Below are 17,276 nucleotides of genomic sequence, written 5' to 3'. Positions count from 1 at the left end.
GCAGTGCATGTGAAGTGGTCGGAGGCGTACGTGCCCAACTGTGCTTCGGAGGACTAACCAGCATAGCAGAAGGAGCGATGCTGGTTGTAGCGTAGCGGGCACGCAGAAGCGCGGGAAGGAAGGCGAGTGCTAGGCGCTTTTTGTGGTTGCCGCAGATTTGGGTAGCAGCACGGTGGCACGGACATTGGCCTCTGAACGAGTCACTGCGATCATGGCCACGGAGAAGTATGTTCAAGGAAGGTCGCCCGCGAAAACAGCTAAACATAGCTGAAGCGGCGCGGGAAACGATGGGGGCGTCCCACGTGCGCGGGCGTCATGGCTAGCGCAACCAGGGAAGGAGGCGAGAAAGCCAAGATGGCAGATGCCGCGGTCATGAAGACGAAGGGCAAGCGGGGAGGAATGCCGACCTTGGCGGATGTTCCGCCAGTAACAAAGAAGAAAGTGCAGAAAACCTCAGAACATATGCTAAGAGGGAAGCCAACTCACGAGGGCCAGGTAACGGTAGATTTGTCGATGGACAGCGGGGAGATCGTTCTCAAAAAACTAGCTATGCTTTATACGCAATGCCTTATGACCTGTAGCGTAAGGGAAGCTTGGAAGAACACAAGCATTAGCTGAATCCGTGAAAAAGGGTGACGTTCAAGACTTAAGCACTTACATCCCATTCTCATGACTGTGTGCTTCTTAAAAGGCATTTACAAATGTAATCGCTAATAGACCGCAACCTTACACTTCTCTCAAAAAAGCAACCGGGCATGCTTTTTTTATTTTAAAACTTTTTTCATACTGCAGATCGTGCTACACATTCAATCAGAGCAAATACAGACGTAGATATTGCAGATTCAAGCAACAAGTAAAAGCAACATCTAAAAAAAGAAATCATGCACAATAAGTACGCGTTGAAATTCATTATGTCGGAGAATTTCACTCACTTATGACACGAAGGAAAAAGGGAAATTTGAATGCGTTAGTTCTAGCCAAGTACGATGTAAGTTAATCAGGATGATGGTGACGTTTGATGCGCGTAGCTAAAATTGATAATTAAGGTGCAGGATGAAGCACCAATTCCTTATTGAAGAGCAAAGAAAGAAATTCGCGTCCAATATTTTTTCTTCTTCCCTCAAGAGGTTGAATAATCAATCGGGTTATTAAGAAATTCGTATATTATTGCGAGCTCCTTTCAATAGCCTTCACTGAAAGCGAGAGAACGTATGACTCTGTGGATACCTCAGGAGGCGTGCAGGCATTGCGGAACCAGAATACTGAAGAGCCATTCCTAAAACTAGTGGAATATATCTGTAGCGGCTGCACAGCCACCCAATTCCTCCATGAAGATGAAATCTCAAAAAGAAAACATGTTAGGCGGGGAGATATCATCTCTCAGTGCTGTTAGCGCTTGTTGATAGAAGGTACTCCTGGGCGTTAATTGGTAAAAGTTTTGGATAAGAGATAATGGAGAATGCCTTAGTAATCTGCGACTGGCTGATGACATTGCTGGCAATGTAACTTAGGAGCCGAATCGCAAAGCGTGATCACTGACCTAGGCAGCAAACCAGAACGGTGGGCCTTAACATTCGTCGAGGTGGTCCGCCTCTGAGTGCAACTCCGGCCTCAACGACCGACCCTGGGTCGTCCAGCAGGCCCTCGAGGCGGCGACGAGACAAGATGCCGACGTCCCCGTGTGAGAAACCTCGGCCCCTTCACGCCAAACCCTGCCGGACAGTTAGTAACGTTGTTGCTCACTCCCGCCGCGGTGGCTCAGTGGTTACGGCGCTCATCTTCACAGCCGGAGAACCCGGGTTAGAACCCGACCGCGGCGGCCGCGTTTCTATGGAGTCGAAACGTAAAACGCGCCTGTGTGCTGTGCGATTTCAGTGCACGTTAGAGATCCCCAGGTGGTCGAAATTATTCAAGAGACCTCCACTGATCACCTCTTCCTTCCATTTTTCTCTCACTCCATCCTTTATCCCTTCCCTTACGAGTGCCCACCGAGATATGTGGCAAAGTTACTGCGTCCTGTACTTTGCTCAAAAGCACATTATTTTTCAAATGTAAAGTAATATTCAGCAGTCTCAGCAGGCAACAGAAGAGTAATTATGGTAGCGAGGCTGGGGAATCGGTAAAGGAATAAGTCTGCATAGGGCTGGTTGTGACAGCTCATCTAGAACAGGATAATGACGTAAGTAGACGAACAAGAACGCAGTGGAGCACATTTAGATTTTCTCTCAGATCGTAAACGTGGGTTTACCAGTATCCCTGAATACAGCTGTCTTTCTACTGGTAGCCACCCATAGGAGCTAAACGTGATGGCTAAAGAAAAGGGTTCATCTTAATTGAGCGCAATGAAGTGAGCTCTGCAGTAAAGAGGAGAGGTGTAACCTTATGAGAAAGTAAGATAGGAGCAGAGTGAGTCAGGAAAAAAGCACTAATTAACGACATCCTAGTCGAAATCAAGGAAAAATGGATATGGGCAGGGCGTTTAATGCGAAGTGAACATAGCGGATGGTCATTCCGCTTCCCTGAAACACTTATTTTACGTGAATATTGTCAGTGGACAATGAAGAAGACAGTGCTGGGCTCGTGCGCGGAGCGCGAAGAGGACGAAGTGTGATCTGCGCGCCGTTGGCCGTTCGATTGAGCTGCTGTTAGCATCCCTCAGTGACTACTCCTTGTGTGTCTACATTTACGTAACATCTCTTGGTGGAGGTCGCGGGTTCGAGCCGCCATGCCGCTGACCCGACGAGCCGACGAGCCGATCCGTCGAGATAGCTACCGACGCGCCTGCCACGCCAACTGTTGTCCTAGCCCACCCTCGAGACCCGGGAACATTCTGCGGTACCGATGGCGTGGACGTCGAAGACTGGCTCTCGCTGTACGAGCGTGTGAGCACACACAACAGGTGGGACCCCACGATGAAGTTGGCCAACGTCATTTTCTACTTGACGGGCACTGCAAGGGTCTGGTTCGAGACACACGAGGAAGAACTGACCAGTTGGGACCTGTGCAAGCAGAAGCTTACCGAATTGTTCGGTAAGCCATTCGGACGTCAGCTGGCTGCGAAGAAGGAGCTTGCATGCCGCGCACAATCGTCAACAGAGTCATATGTGTCTTATATTCAGGACATTTTAGCCCTCTGCATGAAAGTTGATTCCGCCATGTCAGAGAGTGACAAAGTCGGTCACGTTCTCAAGGGAATTGCAGACGACGCCTTCAACTTGCTGGTATACAAGGACTGTGGAACGGTTGACGCCATCTTAAAAGAATGCCGCCGCTTTGAACAAGCGAAAAGCCGCCGTATTTCCCCCCAGTTCACGCGGTTGCCGAACACGGCGGCAACGTCGTCCTGCGTAGATTCATCCCAACCGTGCTCCCTGCCAACATCCGACAGCCTGACACGACTTGTGCGCCGAGAACTAGAGGCAGTGTCTCCCACAATTTCCCAGTTATCGGTACCGGACAGTGCCCCTGCAGTGTCCCTTATACAGGCTGTTGTCCGACAAGAATTCGCCAATCTCGGGATCCGACCTGTATGCTCCATTAGTTGCCCAGATGCTCGTAATGTGTCTCCCGTGCTCGGTGCCCGACATCCGTACCACACTCGCCGCAACCGCAACCCGGATGAGTGGAGAACACCTGACGACAGGCCCATCTGTTTTAACTGCTCCCGAGTTGTTCACATCTCCCGACACTGCCGAAGCCGTCCGTCATCGACATACCGCCGCTATCCTGATTCTTTCTATCCCCGCCGCTCGTCGTCGCCGCATGAACCACAGCTCGCAAGCTCCGACGCTCAGGCCCCTCCAACTAATCGCTCGTCGTCGCCTTACCGTCGTCGATCTCCGTCGCCCCAAACTCGCCGCCCATCATCTCCTAGCCCGTATGCTCGATCCCGTTCGGAAAACTGATGGCTGCAGCGTCTGGAGGTGATGCTGCTCCGACGACCGACCTTGACAATCCTCCTTTGACTCTACATGCCCGCCGGAATATACTTAGCGTCGACGTGGACGGGATCCCTGTTACCGCTCTCATCGACACGGGAGCGCACGTCTCCGTTATGAATGCCTGTCTACGCCGTCGCCTCAGGAAAGTGCTCACTCCTGCCCACTCCGCTGTTGTTCGTGTCGCCGATGGCGGTACTTCCGCTGTCGTTGGAATGTGCACAGCCCGTGTGTCAATCACCGGCCGCCATACTTCGGTTCTCTTCACTGTCCTCGAACACTGCCCTCATGACCTCATCCTTGGCCTTGACTTTCTTTCCGAACATTCTGCCCTCATTGATTGCGCCACAAGTGTCGTTCAACTCGCCCTACCTTTTAACGAGGAGCCACCGGCTCCAGTTGTCCATCGCCTATGTACCGTGCATTTTGTCCGCCTGAACCCCGAAGCCGTCACATAGGTATCATTCTCTTCCGTCCCATCAGTTCCCGATGGCCAATACATCGTTACTCCAGCTCTTGATGTGCCTCTCAGACGGAGTGTTGCCCTCGCACATACAGTGGTCACTATGTTTGCCAATCGAGCGTCCCTTCCGATCCTCAACTTTTCATCGCACGTTCAGCCGCTTCCCCAAGGCATGTCGCTCGCCACGCTGTGCCCTGCTTCCGACTGCGTTGTATCAGCTGTCACCGGCTGTGTACCTCCCTCGCCGAAATGCCCCGAGTCCGACGTCCCACCATCTGACCAATACGCAAAAATGATTGCCCCTGACCTCTTACCAGCGCAAACTCACGACCTCAGGTGTCTTCTTTCCTCATTTCACGACATCTTTGACTTCGACAACCGCCCTTTGGCTCGGACCTCTGTGGTTACGCATCGCATTAACACCGGTGACGCCGCTCCTATCCACAGACGTCCCTATAGGGTCTACGGTACTGAACGGAACATCATTCAGCAGGAGGTGGACAAAATGCTTACCAAAGACATTATAGAGCCCTCGTCGAGTCCTAGGGCCTCACCAGTTGTCCTAGTTAAAAAGAAAGACGGGAGCTGGCGCTTTTGCGTTGATTACCGGCACCTTAACCGCATCACGAAAAAGGACGTGTATCCTCTCCCCAGAATTGACGACGCTTTGGATTGCCTTCACGGAGCCAAATTTTTCTCTTCCATTGACCTTCGATCCGGCTATTGGCAAATTGCTGTGGATGACCAAGACCGTGAAAAGACTGCATTCGGCACACCAGACGGCTTATATCAGTTCAGAGTTATGCCGTTCGGTCCCTGCAATGCGCCAGCTACCTTCGAGAGAATGATGGACTCCTTGCTTCGAGGATTTAAATGGGTTACATGCCTGTGTTACCTGGACGACGTCGTGGTTTTTTCGCCCTCATTTTCCACGCACCTCGAACGACTGACCAGCATTCTTTCTGTCTTCCGTAAAGCCGGGCTGCAGCTCAACTCGTCGAAATGCCAATTCGCTCGTCGCCAACTGACCATCCTTGGACATCTGGTCGATGCCTCGGGTGTCCGCCCGAACCCTGCTAAAGTTCAAGCTGTCAAAGCCTTCCCTCTTCCGCAATCGTCCAGGGACGTGCGCAGCTTTGTAAGCCTGTGCTCTTATTTCCGACGTTTCATCAAAAATTTTGCTGGCATCGCTCGTCCCCTCACCGACCTCCTTAAGAAAGACAGCCCTTTTACCTGGGGCCCTGCCCAAGCAGAGGCCTTTTCCTCCTTAATCCAATTGCTCACTTCCCCTCCTATATTGGCCCATTTCGACCCTTCGGCGCCAACTGAAGTTCGCGCAGACGCCAGCGGATATGGTATCGGCGCTGTGCTCGCCCAACGTCACCAAGGTCAAGACCGTGTCAATGCATACGCCAGCCGTCTTCGTTCCACCGCCGAGCGCAATTACTCCATAACGGAGCACGAGTGCCTCGCCCTTGTTTGGGCGGTCGCTAAATTTCGACCCTACCTGTTTGGCCGCCTTTTCTCAGTTGTGACGGACCACCACGCTCTTTGCTGGCTTTCTTCGCTGAAGGACCCCACAGGCCGGCTTGGTCGTTGGGCATTGCGCCTGCAAGAGTACTCTTACACCGTTGTTTACAAGTCCGGGCGCCTACATCAAGACGCTGACTGCCTGTCTCGTTACCCTGTGGAGCCGCCAGATCCTGGAGACAGTGACCTCGGCCTATGCTTGTTCGCTAACTCTGATCTGCTTAACATCGCGGCCGAACAACGCTAAGATTCCTCCTCGCGTCCCCTTATTGACCGCCTCACCTGTGCCAACCCCGATCCTTCGCTGCAACTCTTTGTTCTTCAGGATGACATCCTTTACCGCCGCAACCTTCGCCCTGACGGCCCTCCGCTCCTGCTCGTCGTTCCTCAACGTCTCCGCTCGTCTGTTCTCGCGGAACTACACGACCTGCCCACCGCGGGACACCTCGGTGTCTCCCGCACGTACGATCGGGTCCGACGCCGCTTCTTTTGGCCCGGCTTTTACCGTAGTGTTCGCCGTTACGTTGCCAGCTGTGACCTCTGTCAACGCAGGAAGCGGCACTCCACTTTGCCTGCCGGTCTTCTGCAGCCTATCGACGTACCTCTGGAACCCTTTCATCGTGTCGGACTAGACCTCCTCGGACCTTTTCCTACGTCCAGTTCCGGCAACCGTTGGATCGCCGTTGCGACTGACTAGGCCACTCGGTACGCTATCACACGTCCATTACCAACCAGTTGCGCCACCGATGTCGCCGATTTCCTGTTGTAAAATGTCATCCTTCATCACGGTGCCCCACGCCAATTGCTGACGGACCGCGGCCGCTACTTTTTGTCCCGGGTAGTTGACGACATACTCCGGTCCTGTTCCACGCAACATAAACTCACTACAGCGTACCATCCTCAAACGAACGGGCTTACCGAGCGCCTGAATAGGACCCTCACTGACATGCTATCTATGTACGTGGCACCCGACCATCGTGATTGGGACACAGCCTTGCCCTATGTAACATTTGCTTACAATTCATCGCGGCATGACACCATGGGCTATTCGCCTTTCTATCTTTTGTATGGCCGGCATCCTGCGTTGCCATTGGATACACTCCTGCCGCCTTCTTCGGCCTCGACCACGGAGTACGCACGTGACGCCATCGCTCAAGCAACCTCGGCCCGCGAAATCGTCCGCGACCGTCTCACCGCCTCCCAGGCCTACCAGAAGTCAGTTTACGACCGCCGACATCGCCCAGTACACTACACGCCAGGATCACTAGTCCTCGTTTGGTATCCCTCTCGCCGTGTCGGCCTTTCAGAGAAACTCCTACATCAGTATAAGGGCCCTTATCGCGTGCTCCGTCAGGTGAGCGACGTGACTTATGAGATTGCACCCCTCGATCGTCCGTCGTCATCCACCCCCCCTGCCACTGACGTTGTTCACGTGGTTCGCCTCAAGCCGTACCGTGCACCTGCTACGTCTTCCACTTAGCATCGGGACGATGCTTTCGCCGCCGGGAGTTGTGTCAGTGGACAACGAAGAAGACAGTGCTGGGCTCGTGCGCGGAGCGCGAAGAGGACGAAGTGTGATCTGTGCGCCGTTGGCCGTTCGATTGAGCTGCTGTCAGCATCCCTCAGTGACTACTCCTTGTGTGTCTACATTTACGTAACAATATATACATACATGAGTAAGTTCAGAAAAGAACGGTAATCGAGGTCCCATGGCTATTTTTTGCTTTCAGGTGAATTTTTTAACGTGACGGGCAACTATGTCGACTCGAGAAACTTGTACTTAGTTTCACAAAGAACGTGGTAGTTTCTTGGAGAAAAAAAAATCGTATACTACATGGGGTGGAGAACGGCGCTTTTGCCATTTCGCAAAATCGCTATGTTGGATCCCCGAAGAAACAAAAATAAAATTTCGCACAAGGTCAACATTTTTTCAGTAAGTTTATGTAAACTCTTTTATTAGCACTGTTAAACATTTTTAATTTCGAATTACGAAGCAAAAAATCGCAATCGCGCTGTGATCCTGCTACTCCAAAATGCGCCAAGAAAGCCCCTGCATACGTCGGCAAGCTACTGCCGCCTGCGCATTCGGTATGGGCACGCGATGCCGAAGTGATTATTCGCCAAATAAATGTTGGAATTTTGCAGCGAGCACGAAGACCTTACTGCAACTTGGGACTCGAATGCGATGGTTTATATAGCTGAGACTGCTGACCCGAAAGACGCCGGTCCGATCCCGGCCGATGTGGTTGAATTTCTTTGGAGGAGAAATTCTAGAGGCCCGTGTACTGTGCGATGTCAGTGCACGTTAAAGAACCCCAGGGGGCGGAAATTTCCGGAGCCCTTGACTACGGCGTCTCTCATAGCCTGAGTTGCTTTGGGACGCTAAACCCCATAAAACACACAAACAATACTTTATTAATATTAATATAGCTTTTTAGGAAGGCCAACGAATTGCTTCACGCAGTTGCACAGAATCTACTGCAGCCGGCTTTATGCTTCAAGAAAGGAAGGGGTATAGAAAAAAAATATTTAGTTTTGCATTTCCACTATGTTCAATACTGAACAGCTGAGTTCCCAAATGCAGGAAAATTGAAAATTGAAAATTGAAAATTGAAAAGATTTATTTGAGCAGAGCAGTTACAGCATCTGCTGCAGGGGCAGAGGCTAAAGGCTGTGGTGCCTGACGAGGCCTCTGTCCCTCTGCAGTCGACGGAAGTGCAATACAAATTTGAACATAAGAAGAAAGCAAGTCACATAATTAAAACGAATGTGGGTAAATTATGTCATTATAATCACAACGTTAACAGAGTATGATAAGTACAAAAATATGCAAGGATATTATACAGAGATTTTGTTCAGTATACAATACATTGAAGGACACTTATAACAAAAAATAAAGTGAAAAACCATGGTACAAGAGAAGGATACAACCAGTGTATGCATGTCATAAGTACTCGTCACTCCCCGTACAAAACACCTGATATTATTAGGACATCTTTAATGTGCTTTTTGAATGTGCTAATATTAGATGCGAAATTTAAGTTACCTTCAAGTTTATTAAGAATTGAAGCCATTTGATAAGGAACTGTTTGTTTACCATAATTGGTTCCAGTTTTTGGCATGCGTCTTTTATTTTGTCGGAAAGGATAAGTAGAGTTCTCTTCCCTGTCGCAAATGTGCAGCTTCCGGAGTTGTACCAACTGAAGTAATTTATAGTAGTATAGCTGGTCGGCCCTCAGCATTTTATATTTTAAGAACAAAGGAGAAGTTTGTAGGAGCTGGTAACGTCCATAATAGTTTTCATAACAACGTAATATCTTTTTCTGCAGTATTATGAGCTTATTGTAATTACCTTTTGTTGTGGTTCCCCACACCATCATCCCATATATTAGTTTTGAATAGAAGAGAGAGTTGTACAACAATTGTTTTAGCCATAGAGGAATTATGTGCCGTACTTTGTATAAACATCCTACGGTTCATGCTAGTTCATTTGTTAGATGATTCACATGTGGCGTCCATGACAATTCTTCCTGGAACCATACGCCAAGGAATTTTTGTTCTTTAACCGAGGAAAGACATTGGTCATCAAACTTAAGTATTATTCTTTTGTGCAGTGGTTTGTTAACTGGGCGAAATACGATAAATGTTGTCTTTTTTGAATTCAGTTCTAGCATATTTTCCTTCAGCCAGCTGGACAGGTGCACTAGGTAGTATTTACTTTGGTTTCGAGTGCTGTTATCTCCTGCGATGTGAAAAAAATATTAGTGTCATCTGCATACATAATGATCTCTGGTGATTCAGGTATTTTCACAATATCATTAATATACGCGAGGAAGAGCAACGGTCCTAATATCGATCCCTGAGGGACAGCCTGAGTTAGTTTTAACTGTGGTGAACTTGAGCCATTAATGAGTACTATTTGATAGCGATCATAAAGATAAGACGATAGAAGTTGCAGGGCAACACCACGTACACCGTACATAGATAATTTGTGTAGTAAGATGTTGTATTGGATAGAATCGAACGCCTTTTTAATATCGAGAAAAAGTCCTACCGTGTATTTTCGATCCTCTATGTTAGAAATTATTTTATCCTTAATGTATAACAAAGCCTGCTCCGTTGATTTCCCTTTTCGAAAACCATATTGACTTTCTGTAATAATGTTATGTTTATCAAAAAATGACACTAATCGGTTATGAATGACACCTTCAAAAATTTTTGAAAGCGTAGGCAGGACGGATATAGGGCGGTAATTTGCTAAGTTTTCAGGGCCCGCGCCTTTATATATTGGGATGACTCTTGCTACCTTTAACTTTTGTGGAAAGACCCCTGTGGACAACATAAGATTTATAATAAAGGCCAAACTAACGGATATCACAGCGGATATATACTTCAACTCAATCGGGCCGATGACATCGATTCCAGCAGCAGCATTATTTTTAAGCTTGTTTATTAACATTTCTACTTCGTGAGGAGTTGTTGGGCGCATGTAAATTGACTCGCATAACGGTGTTATGGTCGATACTGACTGATCAGTGCAATTCTTTGTTGTACAGGCATTCGAGCCTACTTTAATAAAATGCATGTTCATAGCATTGGCGCGAGCATCACCGCGCACAATCTTGCCATCAATGGTGATTTCAGTAATGTTTAAACACTTTTTAGTTCTTCCAGTGAGTGCATTTACTGCATCCCACACCTTTCTAGGATTTTCTCTTATGCTGTCGAATTTACTATGGAAGTATTCTGCCTTAGCTTTCTTCAGATCGGATGTTAGTGCGTTCCGGTACTTTTTAAATTTCAAAAATAAACCTGGGTCTCTTTTGTGTAAAAATTCGTGGTACATTTTGTCCTTTGTTTTTATGCGACTGTAAAGAAGTGAATTCATCCATGGTTTCCGGAATTTTTTGTTTCTACGAGAAATGACGTTTTCTTCTGGAAATGCCACATCATACGAGGAACGTAACAAGGTGAAGAATATATCGAAGGCTTTGTTAGCGTCTTTTTGTTTATAGATTTCACTCCAATCAACTCTTTCTATCAGACGAGCAAAGTACTGCAGAGTTTCATCAGTGATTTTTCTACGCGTATGAAGCAGCGCATCCGGGTCTTTCCTGGTTTTCTTTTGGGATACCGCAATAAAAAATGATGGCAAGTGGTCGCTCAAGTCAGATGAGAGCACTCCAGAATAAAATTCATGAGGTTCTAAATTTGTTACGCATACGTCCAACAGTGTTGCACTCTGTGTGGTTATTCTTGTTGGCATGCGTATGCTGTTTTCGGAATCGTATGTAGGAAGAAGAGTCTTTAGTTCGCTGGCGTGCAAGTCATTGGATGAAAGGTCTATGTTTATATCTCCCAGAATAACGCATGAATATTGTTTTGCACCAATGAAGGAAAAAAACGTGTCAAGAAATTGCAAGAAGTTTCTTCTGTGCCCCATTGGAGGACAATACACAACTAAGATCACGAACTTCCCAACTCGTGCTCCTAGGCATTCAATATCTGGTGATATGAATGAGAAATCTTGTAATATTTCATACGTTAGTGTTTCCTTAAAATATACAGAAATTCCTCCGCCTTCAAAAATTCATACCAGTTGCCGAAAAAAATTTCGTTATCCTTTTGTAGCGACAGCTACCCTAGTCTAGCAGAAGCGAATTTCGCGGTGCCGGACGAAAGCCACTGCTGCGCATGCGCCGTTACCATGGAAACCATGGCGCCGCAGCCGCTGCGCAGCACTGCGCATGCGCAGAGTCACGCCGCGAGGCTGGAATATAAGCCGGAGGCGATGCGCTTTCTCCTCAGACGCGCACCATGGATGACGGGGAGCGGCCGTGATCGCCACGGCAGCAGAACAGGCTGCGTGAAATTGAGTCTTCCGATCCAGAAGTGGTCGCATGCTACATCGCCGGTCGACAGCGTGAAAACGAGGCGAGAAAGGCTAAGCGGGCGGCCAAGACGCCCGAAGAACGAGTGGAATGTCACGCGAAGAGACGCGGCCAAGCTGCTGAACGACAACTATGGCGTGTCGCTGCCGAAATGGCAGTAGAAAGAACTGCTTTCTGTACGTATATCCTGCCCTAGTTGAGCTAAGTCACTGCCAATTTTTTTTTATTTGGAGACGTTCACGCTTAACTTAAGGTGCGGGAATTTAAATGTCCATTTCAGTGCAGGATAAATTCTGTCGGCAGCCTTCGGCATGCACGGCTGTGATAACCCTAAAAGGCTATACACGCTTGAGAGGAGAGCGATATTGGCCGGATACACGATGACAATGTCCTGTGCACAGGAACTCCATGGAGAAATAACCTGAATTTGCTTCGGCTTCTGTCACCGCCTCAATTAACTGACCAGTTTAAAGAGCCTTTTCACTACAAGATACTGATATTCAAACTAGAAAAGGTTACCGGTCTTATAATACATATATATTATTTTTTCTCAGAGTGAGCGATCGCTTAAAATCCATTCCGAGGGAATAATAAAGACACGATTAACTGCACAACACGCACGACCACAAAACACGAAAATAACATTACAACTTTCAAGTCAGCAAGGACTTAATGTTTGATTTTGATGGATTTAGCGAGACCTGGAGAGATTAAGCGAAATACAGGATTTATAATAACGTTTAAGGCGGTGAACACTGGGCTGACAAGCAAAACAATGGTTACGAGGTAATTTCTGAGGCCATGCCAATATGTCTACTAAAATACCACAGCATGGATTTAGTTCGAAGTTGAATTAGTGACTGTACTCTTTTTAAAGGACAATATCCACTATTGTTAACTGAATAAAATATTGTTTGCATTAAGCCTTTGCTTTTACAGTTGAAATACTATAATACGTCAGTTTCTTTTGATCTAGAACTACCAGGTACGAAAGGTGTTCCAGAAGAATGCTTAAACAAATCTGCGCGGTTTTTTTTAAATCTGCGACAATTTCGGCGTTTTTTCTAATTTTTTGAATTCCCAACAATTTTAACGCCTCATTAGAAATCACCTGAAACCTATACAACTAGAAAGTTTGTCTCATGTTTGCAAAATAAGCAGCTTAATGCTGCTAAAACTTTCAGCCTGATGTACAGGGTCCGTCAAAAGTTCCAAGGCCACAGGGTTTGCTTTTGAGCAGCATAGTCGGGCTGTTGAGATACCCTCGAAGCTCAAAATATCTGTAGAGAATAGAAGAAGGCTCGTTCTACCATCTGAGAACCTCGATAGCTCTATCAGAATCCTAAGTGCCAGGATATACCGATGAAAAGTGGACCATGTGGCCGGGGAACTTTTGACGGACCCTGTACTTACTGCTTCTTCTCCCATTTTCTCCTAAAAACTTACTTCAATGGGATGCACTACTGCGTCAATAATATTTCAAGGATTTCTTTGCTTTTAAATGAGAGGAAACAAAAGTGCTTTTGCGCTGCTTCCAAAATGAAATTTTCATAATATTACTGAAAAAAATATGCAGATTTTGCAAGATTATGGTCTTACTTCTGCTGCTATCCAAACTAGGGATTTTGCGAAACTACAAAAGCGACGTCTTTTACTTCGTAGGGTATAAAATTTTTCTAAAAAAGACGAAAGCTTTTCTTCTAAAACTAAGTACTATTTCATGTGTCGACACATGTGCCCGCCGCATATAGAAGTTTAATATTGTTGCGGAAAAGAATATATTTACAGATATTTACGTATAGAAAAGAACAGCTGTGAGCGGCACCAAGAATACAGTCAGAACTTCGTTGTCGTCTTCGACTCCTCCCACTCGCGCCATCGCTCATTGTCTTCATCGTCGTCGTCGTCTACCCGCTTCAGGACCGCCGGCTGCTGAAACGCTGTCTCGGCGTTAGGGCGGCAATGTATGAGCGCCGTGATAAGGTTTGAGGCGGCAGACGTGGACGATGTCGGTGGCGCCACCAGAGGACGATGGCGAGGTCGCAAGGGGTGCAATTTTCGAGTTCACGTCGGTGACACGGCGCAAGACACGGTAAGGGCCACGGTAGTGAGAAAGAAGCTTCTTGGTGAGACCGCCGCTGCGAGACGGCGTCCAGAGAAGGAAGAGTGATCCTGGGTTATATTCGACTGCCTGGTGACGGCGGTCGTAGGTGGACTTTTGGGAAACTTGAGAGGCATGGAGCCGACTACGTGCTATTTGGCGCTCCAGCATGGCCCGGATGATGGCGTCCCGAACATAAGCAGTGGGAGGGACTGAAGAAGGCGGCATGAGTGTGTCCAAAAGCAAGGTTGGATGCCTACCAAACAAAAGACAGAAAGGGGAATAGCCTGTTCTGTCATGAAGGGAAGAGTTATACGCAAACGTCATATACGGCAAGACTGTGTCCGATTCTCGGTGCTATGGCAAACCCTACATGGCTATCATGTTGGTGAGCGTGCGGGTGAACCTTTCCGTAAGCCCATTAGTTTGTGGGTGGTAAGCTGTCGCGAGCTGGTGCTGCGTGTCACACGAACGAAGAATGTCATGAACTACTCTGGACAGAAAATAACTACAGCGGTCGGTGAGCAGTCGACGAGGGGCGCCATGGTGAAAGATGACGTCTTGCAGAAAAAAAGCGGTGACATTGGTAGCGCAGCTGGTCGGCAAAGCACGCGTAATGCTGTACCGAGTCGTATAATCGGTTGCGACAGCGATCCACTTGTTGCCGGAAAGGGACGTCGGAAAAGGGCTAAGAAGGTCGAGGCCAACACGGTGAAAGGGTTCCGGAGGTATGTCGTTGGGTTGGAGAAGACCGGCAGGCAAAGTAGAGAGACTTTTCCGACGTTGACACAGGTCGGAAGAGGCCACGTAACATTTGACAGAACGATACAGACCAGGCCAAAAGAAGCGGTGCCGCACCCGAGCGTACATGCGGGACATGCCAAAGTGACCGGCTGTCGGCAGATCGTGCAATTCTTTATGTACAGAAGAGCGTAGACGTTGGGTTATCACGAGCAGCAGCGGAGGACCTTCGGAGCGTAGGTTGCGGCGATACAAAACGCTATTCTGGATCACATAAAAGTTCAGAGACGGAGATCGGTTTGCAGAACGGATGCCATCTAAGAAAGGTCGTAAATATGAGTTGTGGCGCTTTTCCTTGGCAATATCGGCGAGATCAGAGATTGCTAAGAGGCAGGGCAGGGTCTCAGCATCTTCTAGGTCAGGTGGCTCCACAGGGTATCGGGATAAACTGTCAGCGTCCTAGTGGTGATGCCTTGAATTGTACATGACGAGTATGAATATTCTTGGAGGCGCAAAGCCCAGCGAACAAGGCGACCGGTTGGACCTTTTAGTGAAGACAGCCAAGAGAGAGCGCGGTGATCAGTGACAACGGCGAAGAAACGGCCGAACAGGCAGTGTCGGAATTTAGCTACTGCCCAGACAAGGGCGAGACACTCGCGCTCAGTAATGGTGTAATTTGGCTCTGCGGCTGAAAGTAGGCGGCTGGCATAAGTGATGACTCGATCTTGACCCTGTTGACGTTCGGCTAGCACGGCGCCGATTCCATATCCGGAGGCGTCGGTGCGAACCTCTGTGAGAGAAGACGGGTCAAAATATGCTAATATGGGCGGAGTGGTCAGCAAATGAACGAGGGATGAAAATGAGTTCTCTTGAGCAGGGCCCCAGATAAAGGGGGTGTCGTTCTTAAGAAGGTCGGTGAGGGGTCGAGTGATGCCGGCGAAATCGTTGATAAAACGGCGAAAACACGAGCACAAGCCGGCAAAGCTGCGCACATCTTTCGACGACCTTGGAAGAGGAAAGTCCTTCACGGCTTGAATTTTGACGGGATCTGGGCGTACACCAGAAGCGTCAACAAGGTGCCCGAGAATAGGGAGTTGGCGGCAACCGAACTTGCATTTCGATGAATTCAGCTGAATTCCGCCGTTACGGAACACTGTCAGAATATTAGAGAGGCGCTCAATGTGCTTCTAAAAAGCAGGTGAGAAAACTACAACATCGTCTAGGTAACAGAGGGACGTGGACCACTTAAAGCCACGAAGAAGGGAGTCCATCATTCGTTCAAAGGTAGCCGGGGCGTTACAGAGTCCGATTGGCATGACTGGTATAAGCCATCAGGCGCCATGAAGGCGGTCTTTTCGCAGTCCTTTTCATGAACGCCAATTTGCCAGCACCCTGACCAAAGATCAATTGGAGAGAAATATTTGGCGCCGTGGAGGCAGTGTAATGCATCGTCGATCCTCGGGAGGAGAAGTACGTCTTTTTTTGCGATGCGGTTGAGGTGCCGATAATCAACGCAGAAGCGCCATCTGCCGTCCTTCCTTTTTATCAGGACGACTGGGAAAGGCCAAGGGCTTGACGAGGGCTCGATGATGTTTTTTGCGAGCATCTTGTCCACCACTTCATTTATGACGGTGCGTTCGGAGCTGGACACTCGGTACGGACATCTGCGGAGAGGAGCGCAATCACCGGTGTTTATGCGATGCGTCATCACAGAGGTACGAGCTAAAACATGAGTATCAAAGTCGAAGATGTCGTGAAAAAATGATAGCCACCTACGATTGTGAGCTTGCATCGGCGGTAGGTCAGAAGCGATCATGTCGGCGTAGTCGTCCGTTGGTTTCTCTGTTGATGGGGCCGTAGGCAACCGGCATTGATGAGTGGAAGGTAAGCAGCTGCCCACGACTGATATGACGCACTCGGCAGCAGGGCACAGCGTGGCGAGTGAGATGCCTTGCTGGAGTGGTTGGATGGACGAGCCAAAGTTCAGAACCGGAAGGTACGCTCGGTTTGCCGAAATTGTAAAGCGAGTGTGTGCAAGCGCAATGCTTCGCGCAAGGGCGATGCCAAGTTCCGGAGTGACTACATAGTGACCATCAGGTACAGAGGAAACAGATGAGAAAGAAATGTAAGTTGCGGCTTGAGGCGGTAGACGGACAAAGTCGACAGCACAAAGACGAGGTATAACTCCGAACGGTGACTCATCAGAGAGAGGGTCAAGCTGAACAACACTAGTGGCGCTGTTGATGAGGGCTGAATGCTCAGAAAGGAAGTCGAGGCCAAGAATGACTTCATGAATGGACCGGTCCAGAACAGAGAATAGAACGGATGTATGGCGGCCGGATATGGTCACATGGGCTGTGCAGAATCCAGCCACAAGAGGTCATCGCCATCGGCAACATGGAGAACGTCTGTGTGTGCAGGGGTCAGTACTTTTCGGAGGCGGCGTCGTAGGGTTGAACTGACGACGGATACGTACGCGCCTGTATCGATCAGGGCTCTCACAGGCTCTCTATCGACATGAATGGCGAGCAAATTATGGTGCGCGCGAAGGGCTAAGCGAGGATTTTGGGACTGGGGCTGCACTGCAGCATCACCTCCAGGCACTGCAGCGT

Source organism: Amblyomma mixtum, chromosome 10 (genome assembly GCF_055824585.1).
Source record: "Amblyomma mixtum isolate Tamu chromosome 10, ASM5582458v1, whole genome shotgun sequence".
NCBI lineage: Eukaryota > Metazoa > Arthropoda > Arachnida > Ixodida > Ixodidae > Amblyomma > Amblyomma mixtum.
Note: the sequence above shows the minus strand (reverse complement) of the source record.